Genomic DNA, 21,589 nt, shown 5'->3' with positions numbered 1-21,589 from the left:
GATGCTCCAGGCAAGAATACTGGAATGGGTTGCCATGCCCTCCTCCAGGGGATCTTCCCGACCCAGGGATCGAACGCATGTCTCTTATGTCTCCTGCATGGGCAGGCGGGTTCTTTATTACCAAGCCACCAGGGAGGCCCTGTATACACTCACACTTTAATAGATATGTATTGTTTACTTATAGTAATCTTAATTTGTATGTCTCTACTGGTGACGAATGTTGAGTGTATTTTCTTCTGTGTATTTGTCACCAGTGTATTTTTGTAGGTAAAATGTTCATATCTCTGGCCCATTTTTATTGGTTTATTAGTTTTCTTCTTATTAAATTATGACAGTGCTTTATATGGACCATGGTTGACTCCTAGCCTAACCCAAGGTCACAAAGATTTCTCTCTTATGTTTCCCTGTAGAACTTTTAAACTTTACATTCACTTTTATGTCTGCAGTCCATGTTGAGTTAATTTGGGGGTAACATGTGAGTTAAGGGTCAAGATTCAACTTTTGCATGGCCATTGTTTCACCACCATTTGTAGAAATTCTCCATTGCCAAGGCTAATGCTTTTGCACTTTCTTAAACTCACTATACTATATTTGTATTGGTCAGTTTCTGAACTCTTCACTCTGCGTCATTGTTCAATGCTTTAAGATGTTGTTTTCAGTATGTTGTCCAGCTTTAGCAGAAAAGTTAGAAATAATTGCTGAGCCCATTGTTACTGGAAGCAAAGGTCCCCCAAGTTTACCGATTTTCCCTATAATGGTGCATCCCATGTGCTCATCTTCCAGGTGTTCACTGGCACAGACACTAAGCAGCCCAGTGCCTGGCCCCCTGTGCATCCCCCTGATGGGGGTCTTGGGCTCTGGTGCTCAGCGGGGCATTGCCACCCGTGTTATCACCCACGGGGGGCTTTCACACGCTTGGAATCATGGTACAGGCATTGAGGGTAGGGGCCAGGAGTGCTAGGTGCAGGGGTGACCCTGCAATCTGGGGTTAGCACGCAAAGGAAGAATGGCTCTGCAGCACACATAGCTTTCGGACGTCCCATCTGAGCATTCATGCCGGGGAATCTGTTTACACAATTTATTACCTAAATAAAAATGTTTTTGGTAGAAAGAGTGGATATAAACTGAACACTTAATGTGGAGCTTGCCAGTAATGCAACTACCCTGTAAATACAGCTTGGATCAGAGGGCATTTTATTCAGAACTTTACCAGAGTCCTTCACCGTTTCAGCCAGTCCTGTCACCAAAGGTGTCTGAGCAGCACCACCATACCGGAGGCTCTCTGGAATGTCAGACCTGTGCGCTGTGCAGCCCCTAGTCCTTCTCCTAGGCACCCACACAGCGCGCCGGTACTAGTCCATGCTTACATCGTTACTGACAGTGATTATACACACATTCATGCCAGAGTTTTTACTTAGTCTTATTTCAGAATGTTGTATGCATAGGAAAGTGTAGATGTTATTCAGCTAAATATTTCAAATACAAACTTACTCATTCTAAGAAAATAAAAGCATTTGACACCTTCATTGAGTCTCTCACTTCACTGTGCCTGAGCATGAATATATGGAATTACATACCGTTCTATTGTAAATTCCTCTCCTTTTATTTCTATTTCACATTATAGGTAGGGCATTATATTGATTTAAAAATATATATGTGATGGTTAGGTTATAATGCCTATGATTTTCATGTCAAGAGAGTAGCAGGGTGTTATACAGTATTTATAATGAGAAGGGCTTGCTGGGTCTGGAGGAACAGAGGCAAAATTTCAGGCAAAAGGGACGCCCACGTTTTCACCCTCACTGGGCTCGCCGGGCTGCTGTCCGCGGTGCTGAAACAATGATGCTTCCTGCTGCACAGCAAGCCGCCTCCTTCCCAGAGTCCACATCCTCATTAGCCCTCGCACCACCGTTGTCTTGTTTTGGTAACGCTTATGCATGGTATCTATTGTTTAATTTGCACGTCCCTAGCGCTACTGAGTTTATACATCATTCCCCTCTGTTAACCACTTGGGAATCCTCCTTGGTGACTAGAAGTTCACATCCTTTGTCCATTTTTCTACTGTATCATTTTGTTGTTGCTCAGTAGTTAAGTCATGTTCAACTCTTTATGACCACAGGGGCTGCAGCAGGCCAGGCTTCTCTGTTCCTCACTATCTGCCAGAGTGTGCTCAAATGCATGTCCATTGAGTCAAAGATGCTATCTAACCCTCTCATTCTCTGCCACTCCCTTATTTTGCCTTCAATCTTTCCCAGCATCAACATCTTTTCCAATGACTCAAGTCTTCACATCAAGTGGTTAAAGTATTACTTTATTCTTAATTGATTGCTGCAGGTTATTTACAAATCTGGACACTAGTGTTTTTCCCGTGTACTGCAAATTGTTCCCTGCCTGCTGCTGCACTTATTATGTTTGCTGGTTTATTGGGCAGCAAAGTTTTTCATTTGTTGTAGTTACTTTCATTTGGATATTGCTTTCTTTGGGTTTTGTCTAAGAAGTTATTTCTTATTCTTGGGTTGTAATAAAAATATTATATAATTCTTTTAAGGAGTTTTAAAGACTTAAAAAATTCTCATTTCTGTCTTTAATCATGTGGAATTCATTATATTGAGTAGACTAAGGGAGGGAACCTAATTATTTTCTTTTCTGATGAAAAGTTCCCATATTAAGCCATCCATCCATTCTTCACTGGTTTGTAACACTGCCTCTATAATTCATTAAATTCCCAAATGTACATCATCTTGTTTCAAAGCTGTTCTGCAGGGCTTTTTCATTGTTGTTCCACTGATCCATTTGTGATATTTGTAATTTGCTGAACCAGTATAGTCCAGTTTTATTTTCTATGTTTTCATAATACTTTTGAACACCTGGTATTCAAGTCCTCCCTCTGTAAACTTATTTTCTTAAAGACTATTCTTGGACTTTTACTCCAAATGAATTTTGGAATTGGCTTGTCAATTTTCACTAATAGTACAATTGGAATTTTGATTGAGATACCACTGAATGTATCAATTAATTTGGAAAGAATTATAATTTTTACAATAGTAAGTCTACCCATCCATGAAAATCTATTTAATCAGGTCTTCTATTACATTCTTCAATAAATTTTGTAATTTCATAAAAACTCTTACGTATCTTTTATTACATTTATTCCTAGGTAACATAGTTCTATCATTATTGTGAATGGGACTTTTCTCTCTGTCACATTTCTTTGCTAGCTTATTGCACATGAGAATATTATGGATTCTTTAAATGCTAGTTCTATATTCAACTACTCCTTTTTTTAAAAAATATATGTTGATTACTGTATCCAGGAACTCTGATGATGTCTCTTCTGAGCTTTCATCAATTGTCCAGATTCCTGGACAATTGTGTAATTTGTAAATAACCACAATTTTAGCTCCTTCCATTGTCTATCTTTTTCCTTTTTGTAACACAGATTATAACATCCAGGGAAATGCTGAATAGCAGCCCTGATTGCCATCAACCATGCCTTGACTTAAATGACAGAAATGACTCTTGATTCTTCAGTTCAGCCATCTTAAATTTAATTTCACATGATATTAATGTTGCTAGAATGATTTTGTTATAATTAGTATTGTATGCTTTTGCTTTAACTTTCCTATATATATATATATATACATTCATATACATTCCATTTATGTTCTAACCTTATAATCTCTTTTGAATACATTTGCATTTATTGTAATTGATTATTATAGTATTGTACTTATTTCTATCCTTTTATTTTGATTTTACTATCCTTTGCTTTTTTCCCATCCTTTTTTGCTGTCTGTTGGATTGACAGCTTTCTCTTTTATATCTCAGCAGGCTTGGCAATTAGTTACATTTCAAATATTTTAGTGATTACTTGAAATTATAAACACAGAATTAAATTTTAAAATTCTGGAAATTATAGAGAACTTCAGAATCTCCATCTTCTTTCTGTGAATGACCAAGATCTTCCCATACTTTAAGCATTGAATTCATTTTCTCTTTAATTATTCTGTAGGAATTTTCTTTTGCTCCTTTGTGTAAGCATAAAAATTTAGTCAGATTATTAAATATAGTTAGTACTTCAATTATATTTACAAAGATATTTTATCAACCAACGCACCCTTTCTGTTCCTTGAATTTTATCTCTTTTCCTCTGGGTTTTTCCTCCTGTTGAAGTCCATCAGGTGTCAGTTCCTTCATTGAAGTTTGAGATCAATAATCCTTGTACATCTGAAGAGTCTTGACTTTTGTCGTCCTTGGATGGTAGTCTGGCTGGGTATAGAATTCATGGTTGAACATTATTTTCCCTCAGCAATTTGAATGAATTATTATATTCTTCCAGGAACCCCTTGTGACTGATAATAAGTTTGCCTTTATCTCTTCTCTCTTGTAGCTTTTAAGATTTTTTTCTTTGACATTTTGCCATATCGTTAAAATATATCTTGTGCATTTGTTTGTATTCACCCTTGGCATAAATTGTGCTTCTCTTATCTGAAGACGTATCTCTCTCTGCTTCTAGAATATTTATAGCCATAATATCCATGAACATTTCCTATCCAATTCACTCTGTCTCCTTCTGAAACTCATATGAGACCATGTTTGCTTTTCTTGCTCCATCTTTTAAGACTCCATCTCTTTCTTATATAAAATGATCTCTTTTAAGCTTTGAAATGTATTTATAACTGGGGGAGGGCTTCTATTTTAATCAATATTTAACATGTTTGAAATGGGAAGGGAGATGTTCCTACTTCAATTCTGACTAACATATTAAATCTTGATTCTTCTGTCATGCCTCAGAAATGGTGCCTTTTCCTTCAGTTCAGGGATTTCCATGTACAAGTTACTGAAATGAGAGAACCCAAATATGCAAAATGTTTGCATGGAATAGAAACAGTCCTTTCTCACCTGAAAGTTTTTCTCCAGCATTTTTAGTCACTGATGTGGTCATTCCCCTGGCTCAGGTCCTGGGTTCAGAAATTCCTCTGGAGAAGGGATAGGCTACCCACTCCAGTATCCTTGGGCTTCTCTGGTGGCTCAGATCGTAAAGAACCTGCCTGCAATGAGGGAGACCTGGGTTCAATCCCTGAGTTGGGAAGATTACCCTGGATGAGGACGTGACAACCCACTGCAGTATGCTCACCTGGAGAATCCCCAGGGACAGAGGAGCCTGGTGGGCTGCAGTCCATGGGGTTGCAAAGACTTGGACGTGACTTAGGGACTATACTCAGGATAGCACGTGGTTGTTCCAGCCACTGGTAGAGGGGGAACCTCTACCCCAGGTTCTAGGAGTACTGGTGTTACTAATACTAGCAGTGGTGGTGATAGCCACCGGAGTGGCTGAGGCAGTAGCGGCTGCAGTGCGTCCCTGCTGGGTGACCAGCCCTGGGACTCCGTGGGTCCCCAGTCACCACTGAGTCCATAAGTGGGCTCCTGTCCATCCCTGTCCAGAGCGCTTCCTATGCAGTGTCTCCTTTCATTCTCTCAGTGGCCTATGGACGGCAGGCTGTTCATCCTCTAAGAATGACAAACTTAACACAGAGCAGCTAGGAGAGCAGCCAAGGCCACATGGACAGCAAGTGACCGAGTGGGAATTTGAAGTCACAACCTCAGACTCCAGGACTGAAGTATTTGACAATAATGGCTCACAAGCATCCCCAGAAAGAACCAGAAAGCAAGAAAACCAGGCACCTAGACTCTGAATGTATTAACTGAATATCTCTTTTTCTGGTAATGGTCATGGCCTGGTGCTGGTCATGGTCAGGAACCTGCCCTTGAGAGATTCTCATTCTAAGAGGAAACTGATGTGAGAGCATATCAAAACAGCACTGAGAGCTTGCCGAAGCCCAGGGTCCTTGAGCTGAGTCACAGGGATGAGGGGAATTACCCAGGCAAAGGGAGCAAGGTGTGGGTTCCAGGCAGAAGGCTCAGCACTGCGGAGGCTGAACAGGAAGTAGCATGTACTGGGTATGAGTCACTGCAAAAAGCTCCAGTGCCATGGGAGGACAGAGTGAGGGGCCGCGGCTGCAGACAAAGCCAGGCATGTGGGCAGGAAAGGCCTTTGCTTGCCACGTCAAGAACACTTGGATCTGCAGAAAAGGTGGGGGAGGGAGACAAAGGAGGTTGTCAGGTGTGCAGAGAGACCCTCAGACCAAGCTAACAACTAGGAGAGTCATTTTTACAGAGGTCTGGATCATTAAATGTCCTGTAAGCAAGGATTCCAGGTGAGAAAGGACTGTTAATATTCCATGTGAACATTCTGCATATTTCAACTTTCTCATTTTAGTAACTGGTGCATGGAAACCCCTGAGCTGTAGGAAAAGGCACCAATTCTGAGGCGCAAGCCCTTCACTGTCTGCAGAGTCTCCTGGGGACTCAGGGGGCCCCTTTCATTTTTCAACCATGTCCCAATTCACGGAGAGGGAAAATGGACCGCCGGTAGCGGCAGCTCCTCCCATGTGATGAGGAACAATATGAACGAGGGATTTAATTTGAAAAGAGATGTGGCTGTGATTTAATTTAAGCCACCAGGTTAATGCATTTTCCCCCTAATTTCAGCCTTGGGTGCATCACATTCATCGGCACTGGCCGCACGGCTCTCGGTCCCTGTTCTCAAGTCACTTTTGTGCGCGAAGCTGTTTACCCCTGACTAGATTAAGCCTGAGGGAGGCTGGGCTCTGCCATCTCCTCAGGACAGCGGTCTCCAGAGTGGGGCTGCAGCTCATCGTCAGATTAAGAGCTGCTTGGGACAGAGAACACCCACCCACGCGTTTGGCAGCTCTTCATGGATGCCTGCTCTGCGCCGGGCACAGACAGGGCTGCGGATTCCAAACTCATGCTGACTTGGTCCCGCCCTTGTGAGCAGGGGCTGTGATTGGTCCTGGGACCAGACAGCAGTGGACAGAGAGTGATGGGCTTGGTGGGAGGCTTGGGGAGGATCTGGAGGGCTGGTAAGGCGGGGACTCTGGGAAGGGCTCTGGGCAGAGGCAGTGACTCAGGGAGGAAGGCAGTGAGTGGCTTACTCCACAGCATGAGCTGACTAGTCAAAAGGTGAGGGCGAGGGGCTGGCTGGACAGTCGTCCTTGGCAAAGGGGCCTGCACCTTCATTCATGAGGAAACAGGGAGCACTGAGCCATCAACAAGCAGGCAGATGTTGGCTTCTGAAAACAGAACTCCCCCAGATATAACCTGCAGACTCCTCGTCCGCGGGTGTGGGTGGGGCCTGAGTCTGCATTTCTACCCAGGTCCCTACCAAGGTGACGCTGATGGAGCGCTCTGTGAGTGCTGGTGAGGACGCAGCCACTCTGGAGGGCGAGGATGGCCTGGAGGCAGCAAGACCGGCAAGGAGCTGATCGCAGGCCCTGTTGGGATGGAGGCCAGTGCCTCTCCTTCTCTTCATCCCTGGAGCCTCCAGAGCAGGGAGCTAGGTGCTCCATTCCCCCCCTCCCCCCACTCCCGCCCCACCTTCCGCTGCTTCCTTGGGTTTGTCTCTTGATAGTTCATTCCTTCATTTAAAGGAAACACAAGGAAGGAAGCAGCAGACTGTTGGGGCACTCCAGGCCCAGTGTGGGTGAACATCTGGCTGGCAGAGCAGAGCAAGGCCTGCAGCTCCTCCTCCTCCAGGAAGCCTACCCTGACTGCTCAGCCCCACCGGCACACCCTCCTCTCAGCTGTGACTGTTTCATGTGCAGGTGGCGCACATGCTTCCCACTAAGTCCTAAGGTCTCTGTCAACAGCAAACATTTTCTCCCTTTGCTTCTCCCACAGGGAGGTAACTCAGGGCTGGGCCTCAGTGGAAACTCCATCATGACCTTCCGATTTGGGAGGCAGGTCAGGGGAAGTGATCAGACCTGCGCCAGACACTGGGGTCCCTTCTGATGAGTGAGGATCCCTTCTGATGAGCTTGGGCCACCTCAGGGGAGCAGCCAGAAGATGAGGGCTTGCCCAGGTCCCCCAGCCCAGTTCCCCGAGAGAGGAAGTTGGCTACAGAGTAGGGAGGGGTGGGGGCAGCCTGGGAGAGAAGAGACTGCGGGCGCCGGGCAGCAGCTGCTGTGGGCTCTGGAGGAGCAACTTCACATCTCTGTCCTTCAAACCAAACCACAAAGACTGGGTTTCCGGGGAGGGGTCCCTGAAAGGGAGGGAAGCCGCTTCGCTCCACGGAGCCATTCTCACTGCTTAACGATGCACAACTCAGTAATGAAGAGAGAGTCTACCAGACCCAATATAATCTGAAATTAAAGAAAAATGGAGTGTATTAAAAATGCATCGCAGCATTAATGGAGGATGTCAGCTTGACAGCCAAGCCGCATGCATTATGCTCGGCTTGGGGAGTGCGGCTCTGGGCTGCTGGCCCCAGGGCTCTGAACCACAGGAGGACCTAGGGCTGAGGCTGACCTGTCAGAGGAGGTGCCGATGTGCCCACTGCTTCCTCCACCCCCACGTTCCCCCGCTTCCCAGGGAGCCATCCATCACCCCCAGGTGCGTGCTGCCATCGGGAGCAGCCCCCGGCTGCCAGGCAGTTTGCCTCCTCCTCTGTCCTCAGGTACCTCCTCTGTGCCCACACACCCTCACCCTGACAGCCAGGTCCTCTCCTTCCCACTTCCTGACTCCTATAGGCAGCTGAGCCTCGTTTCTTAAAGGGCTTCTCTGTTGGCCCCCACTTGAATTTCCTGGAAAGGTTTGTAGCAGAAACATTAGACCCTGGACGGACCACTGCAGGCCCAAGGCTGAATTGCCGCAAAGGGCTCTGGGCAGCTCAGAGGATGGACTCCCTGTGGCCTCTGCGGATGCCACTCTGGGCTCGCTGTCCCCTTCCTCCTGCAACTCCCACCGCTCTCTGCCCAGGTGATCTGTGGAGGATGCCAGGGAGGACATGTGACTCAGGCCTTGGCAATCACAGGTCTGCCCCTCCCGGTCACATGACTGGCTCAGAGTGAGCATGTGACTCCAGTTTGTCTCACAGTGTGGGTGACAGGCAGCACTGTATTTGGCCCTTGGAGAAGATTGTACTCTTCCCTAATGGGTGTGAGTCTGCAGCCATTTTATGACCATGAGGAATCTGGAGGTACTTCCATGGCTCCCTGGAGGTGCTGAGTTATCTCAGGAAGCTAGAGGATGAAGCCATTGTGGCCGGTGGCAAAGCTGAGCGATGAGGGGAAACTGAGTCTTCCTGCGTCACTGGAGCCTAGAATCCCTCAGTAACTGGACCACTGCAGGGCTTCCTGTTGCTTGGTCATAGAATCACACACACACATACAATCTTTCCTTCCTTTAAGCTGGTTTGAAGGCGTCACTCTCCCCCCACCACGCCCTATCTGTTGCAGAAGCAGGCTCCCTAGCTGTGACTGAGCTGGATCCACTCAGCCCCACTCCCATGCTATTGCCCACCATTCTGCCGACTGACCCCCGGGGCACAACAGAGCTGCCACTCTGCCACCTGATGAAAGGGACATGTGACATCTCAGAGGGCAGACCTGCCCAGTGGCCAACAGCACGGGGGCAGGGCTGAGTGCCAGCTATGCCACCTCCTGATGGTGTGGCCTTGGCTGTGACAGTTACTGGACTGAGCCAGGGGTCCTCAGTTTTGAAACAGAGCCAGTGGAAGTGATCATTGGGGTGGGAGTGGGGGGGATTGCAGTCTAGGGTGTATCCTCTCCATGGCACCGAACCAGGAAGGAAGGAACGGCTGTCCCAGGGGGATACTGGGAAACATCGTGGACACTCGGTGGGGAGGGCAGCAGGGGCTAGGCACCCAGAAATGGACAGCAGTGGGAGAAGCCAGGCTTCCTGGTCTGAAGCTGCCTCTGGGCACAGGGCCAAGGCTCTGGCCCCAGGGTGGGCAGCTTTGTTGGGGACAGAGCTCACAGCTCTTCTTCCTGTGGGGGATGGCTTGGAGGGGCCATGCAGGTATTGCTTCCTCTGCAGCATTGAGGCTTTTAGGGTGTTTGTTTTTTTTTTCTTATCTTCACTTCTGGGCAATCAGCGTGTCTCTGGTTGGTGAAAACAAGAAGCACAAGAGAAAACAACTGCGGCAGAGCAGAGCAGCCCCGGGCGCCCGATCTGGAGCGGGCAGGCATCCTGCCAAACACGGTTCTTGTGGTCCCATCTGGGCCTTTCCCTCCTTCTCCCCGTCCCCATGTAGCGACAGTGACCACAAGCCTCCGTCCTGGCCCAGCGCGGGTTCTGTCCGCTGGGGCCTGGCACCAGCCCGGGCGCTGTGAGCAGAATGGGCCTGACGCCTCTTGCCACCCTTCCTCCCAACAAGACCATTCACCGCCAGCCTCCCCATGAGGCCTGGGAGGCTCTGGAGCCGGGTCAGGTGCAGGGCATCCAGGGGGTGGGACAGGGTGGGACACAAGGGAACCCAGAGAAGGGGGTTGGCATCTAGGAAGTGTCTCATTTGAGGGGAGCGTTTGGGACCCCCTACCTATTCCTTCCTCCCCTCCCACCTCCTGCCACCTCCCTGCCCTGTGTCCCGTGTGTTTACAGAAGGGATGGGTGGGCAGCGCCCCCAGGGCAGAGCGGGGCATAGAGAGTTATGCTGAGGAACCGGATGAGCAGCACCGGCATCTCTGGCAGCGGGCACTCACCCTGGGCCCATGGGTTCTGCTTGTGAGCTTGTGAGGGACACTGACCAGCCCGGCCTGGCCAAAGGCAAAGAGCACACAGCAGAGAGAGTGGGGTGTCCGTCCACCTCCAGCATCCCTGCTTCTGTGCAGGCCTTCCTCTGCCCGGACCTTCCCCGCTCTCCCCTGCATCCCCACTTCCTGCTCCTGCTCCAGCTCTGCGGGTACCAGGACGGATGTCTGACCGGGGCAACAAGTGCAGCCGGCAGCCTGGGCTGCAATCCCTGATCTGTTCCCTGCTGGCGTCTGACAGCAGGCGGGTCAGTAACCTCCCCGGGGACACTCTGCTCATGTGCAACAGGTGTGCAACAGCCCGCAGCAGCCTGAGCCCCGGCCACATCGTGTGTCTGCACAGGGCAGCCATCCTGGAAAGGGGCCCCATGGCCGTCTACGCAACCTCAGCCTCGTGAGCCATGGCCCAGCCCCGGGTGACTGGCCTTGTTACAGCGTGACCTGTCCACCCGGCCGCCGCCCGCTCTCTGTGGCCTTGAGACATGTCTCATACCCCAGGCCCGACTGGCGGGAGCACTGTGAATGCATACAGGAGACTTCAGACGGCCTGCTTAACTATAGCCTTGAGCAATTCCTTCCCGGGGCGTGGAGTCAAAGCCGAGGCGTCTTCTCTGGGCAGGTGCCCGAGGCACTCAGGCGCTCATGTGATGTGCTTGAAGGCAGAGGCTCTGTCTGGAGCGAGGTGCGTCTTGTGCCAGAGCCCTGGATGTGGGAACAGCCTCCCAGGGCCTCCGGGTTTCTCTTCCTGGAACTGTTCATGACACCCCTCTTGTCATCCAAGTGGGGACAAGACAGGGCCTCATCGGATCAGAGTTCCCTGCTCAGTCCCGTGCTGCTTGTTAAAGGGTGCAGCTCCTGCCTGCAGAGAGGAGGGTGAGGAGGCGCCTCCCACCTCCCCGGGACACTGAGGACAGGAGACACAGGCTCCCACTGCTGATGGTCAGGCAGGCACGTCCTCTGCAATGAGGACCTTCCAGGGTGAGGAAGGGACCCGCTGGACCCAGTGTTTCTATTTCTTCTTCCATCACGCCTCCTGGGTGAGTCTCCCATCTCTGGGGTTTGCACTTTGAATTTTAATCCCAAGTCTGCTCAAGAAGGGGGTCAGGGACCTTGATTTGTCCCTGGTCAGTGTGAGCTGACCACTGTGCTAGGCTCTGTGCTGGTGGAGCAGAAAGCAGAAGGTTAGGGCAGTGTGCTCTCGGCCGTCAGAGCTGGGAGGTTGGAGAAAAGGGAACTAAGAGAAATTGGCCCCCAAAATATGCAACCACAAGCCAAGGCATGCCTGGAGCCCCCTGAAGCCGGAGGAGGCAGCAAGGCTCTTCCTCCCCACTGTCCAGAGGGAGTGCAGTATCTTACTTTGCACATCTGAACTGTGACGGAATACATTTCTGTTTGATTTTTTTAAGCCATCCAGGTGGGGCAGTTTATCACGGTGGCCTAGGAAACTAATCAGAGATCAATAACCAAATGCCTGCATGTCTGTGGAAAACCCCGCTGCCCTGAACGCACATCCTGTACAGGGGCTGTCAGGCCTGGGGTGCAGCACCCACCTCATTCTGAGACCAGCCACCTTCTGGGCACCAGCCTGGAGACTCCACGAAGAGACAGACCCAGGTGGGTCCTGGCCCAGATGGCTTGGGGTGGGCAGGAGCATCCAGTCCTTCTGGGGAGACCAGGCCTGAGAGGAGGGACTAGCCCCTGGCCCACGTGGGGCACAGCCCTCGCTCTCCCAAGGAGGTCTGCTCTCCTTCTGTGGTCTCCTTCTGTGGTGCATGTCTATTTTCTTGCAGCAAGATATTTAACCAAACAGGAGGAAAGAGAGCAAAGCAGAAATGTTCCTCTTGCACACTCTCCTCCTGCCTGCCTTGGAGGTACCCCTTCCACCTCCATGCTGGAGCCGGTCCCACAGCACCCAAACATAGCTGGCTGGTCCTCACAAATGCAGGCACATGCGAGGGGATTGGTTACAAATCAGTAAAAAACATTTTGATGCTTTGCTGTACCAGCTGTTACCGGTCTGCCTGCCTCAATATCCTGGTCATTTCCCCAGGACACGGGTTCGGGTCACCTCCCATTACTGATGAGCACTTGGGTGGTCTCCGATTCTCAAGAATGGTGCCTTTGTACGTTGGGCACATTCACACGCATTTCTTCGTGACGGGTCACTAGACGTGGGGTCACTGGTCAACCCCATTTTGGTAGATTTTGTCACTTGTCTTTCAAGAGGCTGTGCTGATTTATATTCTCACTGGCGGTAGGAAGGTGCTGCTCCGGTGTGCTCATTCTTGGTGAAGGTGAGCATGTCTAGTCTACTGAGAGTCTGGGTTCTTCTGCCCTCAGCTGCTCACACTCTGTATGTAATTTACCTCTTGTTGCTGATACGTGGGTGCTCTTGATATATTATGGATATTAATCATTTCTATTCAAAGACCCAGCATTTATTTTCCCAGGTTGTTACTGTCTTTTTAGCCCTGTTTATGGTGACTTCTTTTTAAAATCCAATACAGAAAGTTTTCTTTTTTATGGCCTCAAATATTTCAGTATTTTCTTTATATCTTACAGGCTCAGGTCTTTTCTAGAGGTTTTTTCATATGTTTCAAAAGTTTTAGAAACGTCAATGTCCTATATTTTAAGGTCTTTATGCTCTTCTCAAAAAATAAGTTCATTTTTAAAATTTGACTATAATTTATTTTTGAGTTGAACGTGGAGTATGGGCTTCCCTGGTGGCTCACCAATAGACTCCACCTGCCAATGCAGGAGAGGAGGATGCAGTCCCTGGGGGAGGAATCCCCTGGATAGGAAATGGCAACCTACCCCAGTATTCTTGCCTGGGAAATCTCACAGACAGAGGAGCCTGGCAGGCTAAATCCATGGGGTTGCAAAGAGTCCAGACACGATTTAGCAGCTAAACAGCAGCAACGCAGAATGGGATACATTTAACTTAACATTTTTCTTTGTTACCAATCATCCAAAGACAAATTCTTGAATAACTCTTCCTGCCCTCAGTAATTAAGATAGCACTTCCTGCTACAGGAATTCCCATGTGCGTAAGTCCTGTTTCTGGACTTTTCTCCTTCACCTGCTGCTCCTTTCTGCAGCATCACTGCTCTGCTGGAAGCCCTGCAGCTTCTTGTGCTGAAATTCCTCCACCTCTTCCTGTCATCCCCAGTCCTCCTGGGTGTCCTGGCCCTTCCCAGCTTCTGCCCCCCATCAGTACCACCTGCATGACCCCTGGGAAGGCCCAGATTCACCCCACCTTGATGCCATATAAAGAACCTGGGCAGGGACTCATAAGTGATGGGTACTCCACCTGGGGATGAATTCATTCTGGAAAGAATGGCTCTGGTGGAATATTACTCCCAATTTTATAACAAGGGCTCAGATCACGTGGACAGCTTGTCCTCCATCACCGGCGTTGTGGTGCTGGGGCCAGGACCCAAGTGTCCCCAGAGAAGGGAATCAGCAAATTCCATAGCCCAGCACAGCCCTCCTGCAAGACACCTCCAGCCACTCCAGGCCCGCAGAGCTCTTTGTAGATGGTTCTCTTTGATAATCCCCACTTTACAGATGAGAAGATTGAGGCTCAGAGCAGGTGCATGGCTTTCCAAGGGTCCCAACTAGAAAACAATGCATTCAGATTCAAACCTGAAAATGTCAGATATTTGAGGCTGGTTCTTGACCACTGGACAACACTTTCTGGCATCAGGTCAAGGCCAAGGGGAGGCCACGCAGCTCCTGGCCATGACCTGGTTGGGTGAGCAGAGCAAAGCACAGGTCTGTATAAACAGACATGGGAGGGAGGCTCAGGGGCTTGCGGTCACCCAGCCCAGCTGCCCACCAGGGTGGAAATGAGGCCCAGAGGACTGGCTGCTGCCAGGGCTCCTGTGGAGGGAGAATCTGGGCCCCAGCCTGGTGCCTCTCCTTTGTCCAGGAATCGAGCGTGTCTGGGTCCCAAATGCCTGCAGTGCTGACTTTGAGCCATAAGGGCCTGGTCCTGGCCTGTCTGAAGGGCGTGGCTGTGCTCCTTGTCCATGCGGGCTCTGGGAGGCTGTGTGTGACAAGTGACCAGGACGGGGTGTCCCCACTGCCCAGGGAGAGTGAGAGCACCTCCACGACCCCATGGGACCCCGGAGCACAAATGCACAGTCGTGTGTTGCCGTGCAGTTGGTGGGGAGCAGGGCCGGCCCGGGAGACCTCTCTTGTCTCCTCCGCCTCAGTCCCCTGGCTCAATGACAAGCAGCAAGGACAGGCCTCTGCGGCACCTTCCGGTGAAATCCAACACAAACCCCAGCCCCTCTCTGCCAAGGAAGAGGCTTCACTCCTGCCCTGGCTAAGGTGTCTGCTCCTGCAATCAATTTTTCAGCTTCTGCACAGCCCCAAGCCTGAAGTAACAGGACTCTTATTGAATCATGCCCTCAGAATCGCACTTATTGGATAAGTGGGAGCCAGACAACTCTCCCCGTCTGCTCTTTGCCTCGCTCACGGAGGCTCATTTCAGATGTCACCCAGGGACTGGCTACACAGGGACAGCCCTGCCCACTGGCCAGGGGCCCAGAGCATCCATGGCAGGGACCGCGCAGTTCATCACTGTCACTGGGCTCAAACAGGCGTTATTGCCTGCATTGTGCTCAGTCTATGGCAAGACCACCACCACCACCCTCACCTGCCCACTACAGCCCCCACTGCCCTCACCTGCCCACCCTCACCCGCCCACTGCACCGACTACCATGGCACGTGTGTGATCTCTACCCCACTGTCTATAGATCAGCTCTCATCTCTGCTGCCCTCCCTGTCTGTTACTCTTTTGTTATGATCTAACGGAGAAGGCGATGGCACCCCACTCCAGTACTCTTGCCCGGGGAATCCCATGGTGGAGGAGCCTGGTAGGCTGCAGTCCATGGGGTCGTTAGGAGTCGGACACGACTGAGCGACTTCACTTTCACTTTTCACTCTCATGCATTGGAGAAGCCCATGGCAACCCACTCCAGTGTTCTTGCCTGGAGAATCCCAGGGACGGGGAGACTGGTGGGCTGCAGTCTCTAGGGTCGCACAGAGTCGGACACGACTGAAGCGACTTAACAACAACAACAACAACATTATTTTGCATGCTTCTTAACTAAAGAATAGATAACAAAGTTGTGAGACATTCACACAATGGAAATGTGTACAATGGCTGCTACTCGACAATGAAAAGAAACAAACTATCGATATGTTCAACAACAAAAAAGGGGCTGTAAAACACCTTGAATGAAAAGTCAGAGACACAAGAGAACTGATTCCATTTACATAAAAACCAGAACAGTTGCAACTGGTACATGGCAGCAGAAATCATGTCAGTGGTTGCTTCTGAGGGTGGAGGGGAAGTAAATGCCAATCAATATGACAGAGACTCAGAGCTGTTAGAAAAGTTCTGTGTACAATCGTCAAATCTCCTCAAAGTGGACTCTTCAGGTTTCTATACTTTATTTTATAGATCTTATACCTCAGTGATGATAATAAAACCAATCAATGCTGTCCTAAAAAAGCTTATGAGTTGGAGAAACTTGTGCATTTAACCATTGATGGAGCAGGTGGTGCAGGGTAACCCCTCTCACCACCAACAATCATAAAACTTGTCAAGATAAAAGAAACAGCTCTTCTGGGCAGTGAAGCAAGCATTGCAGGAAGGGAGAGGAGGGACTCTTCTAAGATGAGGCCCAGCAGTCTGCCTGGGGATGGTTTCCAACCATAGCTTGGAGAGCTGGTTCTGAGCAGGGCATGGGTTCGCCTGAAGCCACTGAAATCGGTGGACCAGGGAGCTCTGTAAAGAGGGGACCCCAGGAATGCCACAACTCTAGGGCAAGGACCAAGCCTTACTCTAGACTCACCGGATACAGCCTGTAACAAGCCCCCGGACAGAGCTGCAAGGCTTACAGTTTACGGGTTATATCCTTCCGAGGTAGAAGGGCTTGGGATACACCATGTGCGTCCTTGGACTCGCACTAGTGATTCACACAAGCAAGTTTGCACAGAGGTCAGGTCATCACAGAGATCAGGTCGTCAGCCTGCAGCTGAAGGCCTGCCAAGCAAGAGCCAAGTCTCATCTGAGAAGGAACACGGAACCGAAAGTCTCTGCCACCAAGAATCTGTAGTGGCTAAAATACAATCAGGAATCACTGGACAAAGCAAAGGAGTAGAAAAATGTGATTCCTGGTGAGTAAAAGCGAATCAGTCAGTGGAAGTTGAACTTGGAGACAGCCCAGGTGCTGGGTGCAGCAGATAAAGGGTTTAAGGCAATTATTATAAATTTATGCAGGAAGAAATCTTCAAAGAATTAAAGGAAATATAATCTTATGAGTGAACAGATAGGTAATCTCAGCAGAGAAATGGAAACTATATATAAAAAAAGAACCAAGGGAAATTCTTGAGCTGAAAGTTACAATTGCTGAAGTGAAAAATTAACTGAAAGGGCTTTAAAGGAGATTTTCGATGTCAGGAAAGTCAGTGAATTTGAGAACAGATCAATAGAAATTATCCAACCCGGAGAACAAAGGAGGGGAAAACTGAAGAAAAATGAACAGGGCCTCAAGGATATGTGGGATAATATCAAACAGTCTAACATAAAGGGGAAGAAATTAATACTTAGAGAAATGATGACTGAAAATTCCCCAAATTTGATGAACATATCATGAGTTTTAGAAAACTTACATTGGAGAGTTTGAAAATGTCTAGAAGTAAATGGTAATAAAAATCATTCTGGGTAAACCTTAACTTTAAATGAATTTAAGCAAACAATGAAAATAATAAAAGTGAATTAAATTTTCAGCTCAAGAAACTAAAAGAACAATGGCAAAAAATAGAAAAAGGAGAATAATAAAGATAAAAGTGGGTATTTAAAAACAGAAATCAAATAGCCAATGTTTTGCTTTGCTTTTTTTTTTCTTTTGTAAAGAATAATAAGGTAGAACAATCTCTGGCAAATTGGATGAAGAAAAGGGAGTATACAAATGGATGTATTGGAAACACAAGAGAGGAAATGCTTTGAGTTATCTCATGCCAATAAATGTCAAAGCTTGCAGATGAAGTGAGCCATCACAGAAAAGCTCTGTACAGACAGAGAATGATAGCCATCTTCTGGGAGGAAGCCCTTTCAATGCATAAAATCAATAAAATATTAGTCCTCATAGTATATAAAGAATTCCCATGTAGCTTTGAGGAAAAGGCAAACTATTCCCCCTCCCCCCACACAAAAAAATAAGTAAAAACAAATCAGTTTCCCTGGTGGCTCAGACAAGAAAGAATCTGCCTATAATGCAGGATATCCAGGTTCGATCCCTGGGTTGGGAATATCCCATGGAGAAGGGAATGGCTGTCCACTCCATTATTCTTTCCTGAAGAATCCCATGGGCTGAGGAGTCTGGCAAGCTACAGTCCATGGGGGTGCAAAAAGTCAGACACGACTAAGTGACTAAACACACACACACACACACACACACACACACACACAATCAGCATGGATTTCACAGGAAAGAAGATATACAAATGGCCAATAAACTACATCAAGTAACCCAAGAAATGCAAGTTACAACAAGGAGATGCTATTCCATTCCCAACAGCCAGGCAGGAGTCACAACATCCCACAGGAGTGAGTTTTGGTGAGAATGTGGGGAAGTGGTGACTTTCCTGAGCTGTGGTGTGAATGCGAATGGGTGCACACTTGGGGAAGAGCCATGCCATGAACCAAACGTCTGTGTCCCCCCAAAACAACACATTGGAGTCCAACCTTCAATTAGGAGGCACAGCATTTGAGAGCCATGAGGTCATGAGGGTGTGGCCCTCATGAATGAGATTAGTGCCCTTACATGAAGAATGCAGAAACCTCTCTCCCTCTCTGCCACTGCAAACCAGGCAGAGACTCCACCAGGAACCATGTGTGCCGGCACCTTGATCACAGACGTTCAGCCTCCAGAACTGTGAGAAATAACATCTGTTGCTCAACCTATCCAGTCTACAGTATCCTGTGATACCAGCCCAAGCTAAGACACGCAAGTATGAAAAAAAGTAAGGTTGAAAGTGTATCTAGCCCCAAACCCAGCCAGTCCACACCTAGATAAATATAAGAGAAACTCACACACAGGTGCAGAAGGAGATGGCCCCGGGTCATTTTTTGTCTCATTCTATCAGAACATGTGAAAGGAAAGAAGCAGAAAAGACCCCAAATTTATCAACAGGAGAATGGGCAGATCAACTGCAGCCTGTTCGTGTACACGGGAGCTGAGAGGGGCAAAACAGAGCTGCATGCGGCACATGCACTGATCTTCAGAATGCAGCGTCAGGTGGGAAAAGCAGAGAGCAGACTGGTGAACATCGTATGATGCCATTGATGTGAAGGTTAAAATCCTCCCAGTTAATCATGTGAGTTGTTTACAGATATGTAGAGGGAAAGCAGGGAGGGGTCTCAGTGACTTCAGGGGTCAGTGACAGCCTCTAGAAGTGGCAGGAGGTGAGGTCATAATGAGACTCGCATGGTGAGAATTTAAAATGCCCGAGTGCGGGTGGTGGGGACACAGGCGGTCATTGTTTCGTTCTGTGTTTTGCAGTGAAATCCTTTCCCAGTGTCCACAGCGGCAGAGCCACTGCTCACAGGCAAACTGGGGGTGAAGGGAACCAGACACGGAGGATGTGAAGTGAGTGCTCCTTCAACCCACAGCCCGCAGGCAGCACGGTGCCCTCTGGGGCGGTGCGGGGAGCACTGCCGGGAGGGGCCGGCGAGCCCTGGGGGTGGGACGCAGTCTCTTGATCTGTGGGTACGTCTTGATGTAAAAATCCTCAGAGCAGCACGCTGAAGATTTTGCTCTGCCCGTCTCACCTAGCAGGAAATGTGAGGACTAAATGGAACTTGGCACCTGGGTGGGAGCCTGGAGCAGAGAAACACAGCTGGGAAGGATGGAGCGAGGGGACAGGCATCCGGACACAGCTGGACTTCAGTTGTTAGTCACTTATCAGCACTAGCTCCTTCCTAGGGATCAATGCACAGCACTACCAGAAGATGCCAAAGCGGGTAGGGGGGTGAGGGTTCACAGGAAGACTCTGTAGATATGCTCTAAACCTAAAACTGGCCCACAATTTAAAGTTGATTAGAAAATAAGAAGAATTGAGGCTTTGGAACTGTGGTAGTAGAGAAGACTCTTGAGAGTCCCTTGGACTAAAAGGAGATCCAACCTAAAGGAAATCAGTCCTGAATATTCATTGGAAGGACTGATGCTGAAGCTGAAACTCCAATACTTTGGCTACCTGATGCGAAGAACTAACTCCTTGGAAGAGACCCTGATGCTGGGAAAGATTGAAGGCAGGAGGAGAAGGGGATGACAGATGATGAGATGGCATCACCAACTCAATGGACATGAGTTTGAGTAAACTCTGGGAGTTGGTGATGGACAGGGAAGCCTCGCATGCTATAGTCCATGGGGTTGCAAAGAGTCGGACACGACTGAACTACTGAACTGAAAAAATGAGAAAGAAGTCAGGCTGTATCACTTCCTCTGGCATGGGAGGGAAAGCTCCAGGCACTCACGAGGTCCTGAGGTCCTGTGGGAGCAGCCCCGCACTTGCCTGGTCCCCCCAGGCCCTCGGGTGGTCGTGCAAGCTCACGGGGGCCCCAGGCCCACAGCACGCAGCCTGGCCCCACAAGGAGTTGGTGCCCACAGCTGGAGGCTCTTCTGAGCACCAGCCGTTGTTCCCTGTCACTCTCGGTCTGACATTCCTGGGGTCCCCAGAGAGGCAGGGGGGCCCCTGAGAGCATGGCTGGGAGCAGGCACGTGAGAGGCAGGGCTGGCCCTCTCTGGGTGGCCTGCCGGGGGCAGGCGGGCAAGGGGGGACCCAGCACGTCCAGTGCTGGCAATGACTGTGTGTCAGGACTTGCCACCAGTGCCTCTGGGCTCACAAGAGAAGGTTCCACCTCATTCTGCAGGGCCCTCCTCTGCAGCCCCGGAGGCCACAAGCTGAGGGTCAGGACTTCTCCCTGGGTTCTTTCTCTAAGCCCCAGGCCATCCAGGCAGAGTGGGCTGCAACTGGAAGAGGGGGCAGCAAGTCTTGCTGATGGATGCAGGAGACCCCCGCGGCCACCCAGCCCTCCCAAGCGCCACCCCTGATAGGGGCTGGGGAGACGGATGGTCCTTTGGGCTCCCAGCGCAGCCATTAGGCCTGACACCCTAGTCCAGAGGCCCCGGGCTCCTTCTGTCTCAGGAAAGGCTGTGAGCTGGAGTTTTAATTAACACCAGGCAAGCATCATTTGTATTCCTGATGAGACCTGGAACTTTCTCCATGGAAATTTTTTTGCTTTTGGGAAAAACTCTTCAAATGGCTAATATTTTTATTAATAGATATGTATGGCTGTTAAAAATACGGTTCTCTCCCCACCACCAAGTGTGAGCAAGGGCAGGACAGGTGGCCGCCCACGAGTAAGCAGGGAGCCCCCGTGTGCGTGCCTGTGCGTCCGGACCTGCTGTTGATGAATCACAGGCTCTGGTGGCAGCGCATGAGGCTGGGGGTGGCTGGAGGCACAGGCCCAGGGTTGACCTCATGTGGGGTGGTTCTGGGGGCACCCTAAACAGCACCCAGACTCAGCCCCAGAGCTCTCTGCCTCTCCACTACACTGAGGACGCAGACAAAATTTCTCCCCACCTCTGGACCCTGAGGCTGCCTGCATAAAGCCTCAGAGTCTGGCTTGTGCATTCTCTACAAGGATTCTTTACCATCTGAGCCACCAGGGAAGCCCAGATGATGTTTAGAACATCATTTGCAGAGTCTTCCCATGAACCCACGCCCATTGCCCCCACTAGCATCTTCTGTTAGTGCTGTGCATTCATCCCAACCTTGGCCGTGGCTGAGGGGCTTGGTTGGGACTGTCTTCTTGCAGGGGCTGGTTGAAAGTCCCCCAGTGGCCAAAGGTGACAGGAGCCCGGGTCTCAGACCCCGTC

Source organism: Bubalus bubalis, chromosome 15, assembly GCF_019923935.1.
Source record: "Bubalus bubalis isolate 160015118507 breed Murrah chromosome 15, NDDB_SH_1, whole genome shotgun sequence".
NCBI classification, from domain to species: domain Eukaryota; kingdom Metazoa; phylum Chordata; class Mammalia; order Artiodactyla; family Bovidae; genus Bubalus; species Bubalus bubalis.
The sequence above is the reverse complement of the archived record's forward strand: the minus strand, read 5'-3'. Positions refer to the sequence as shown.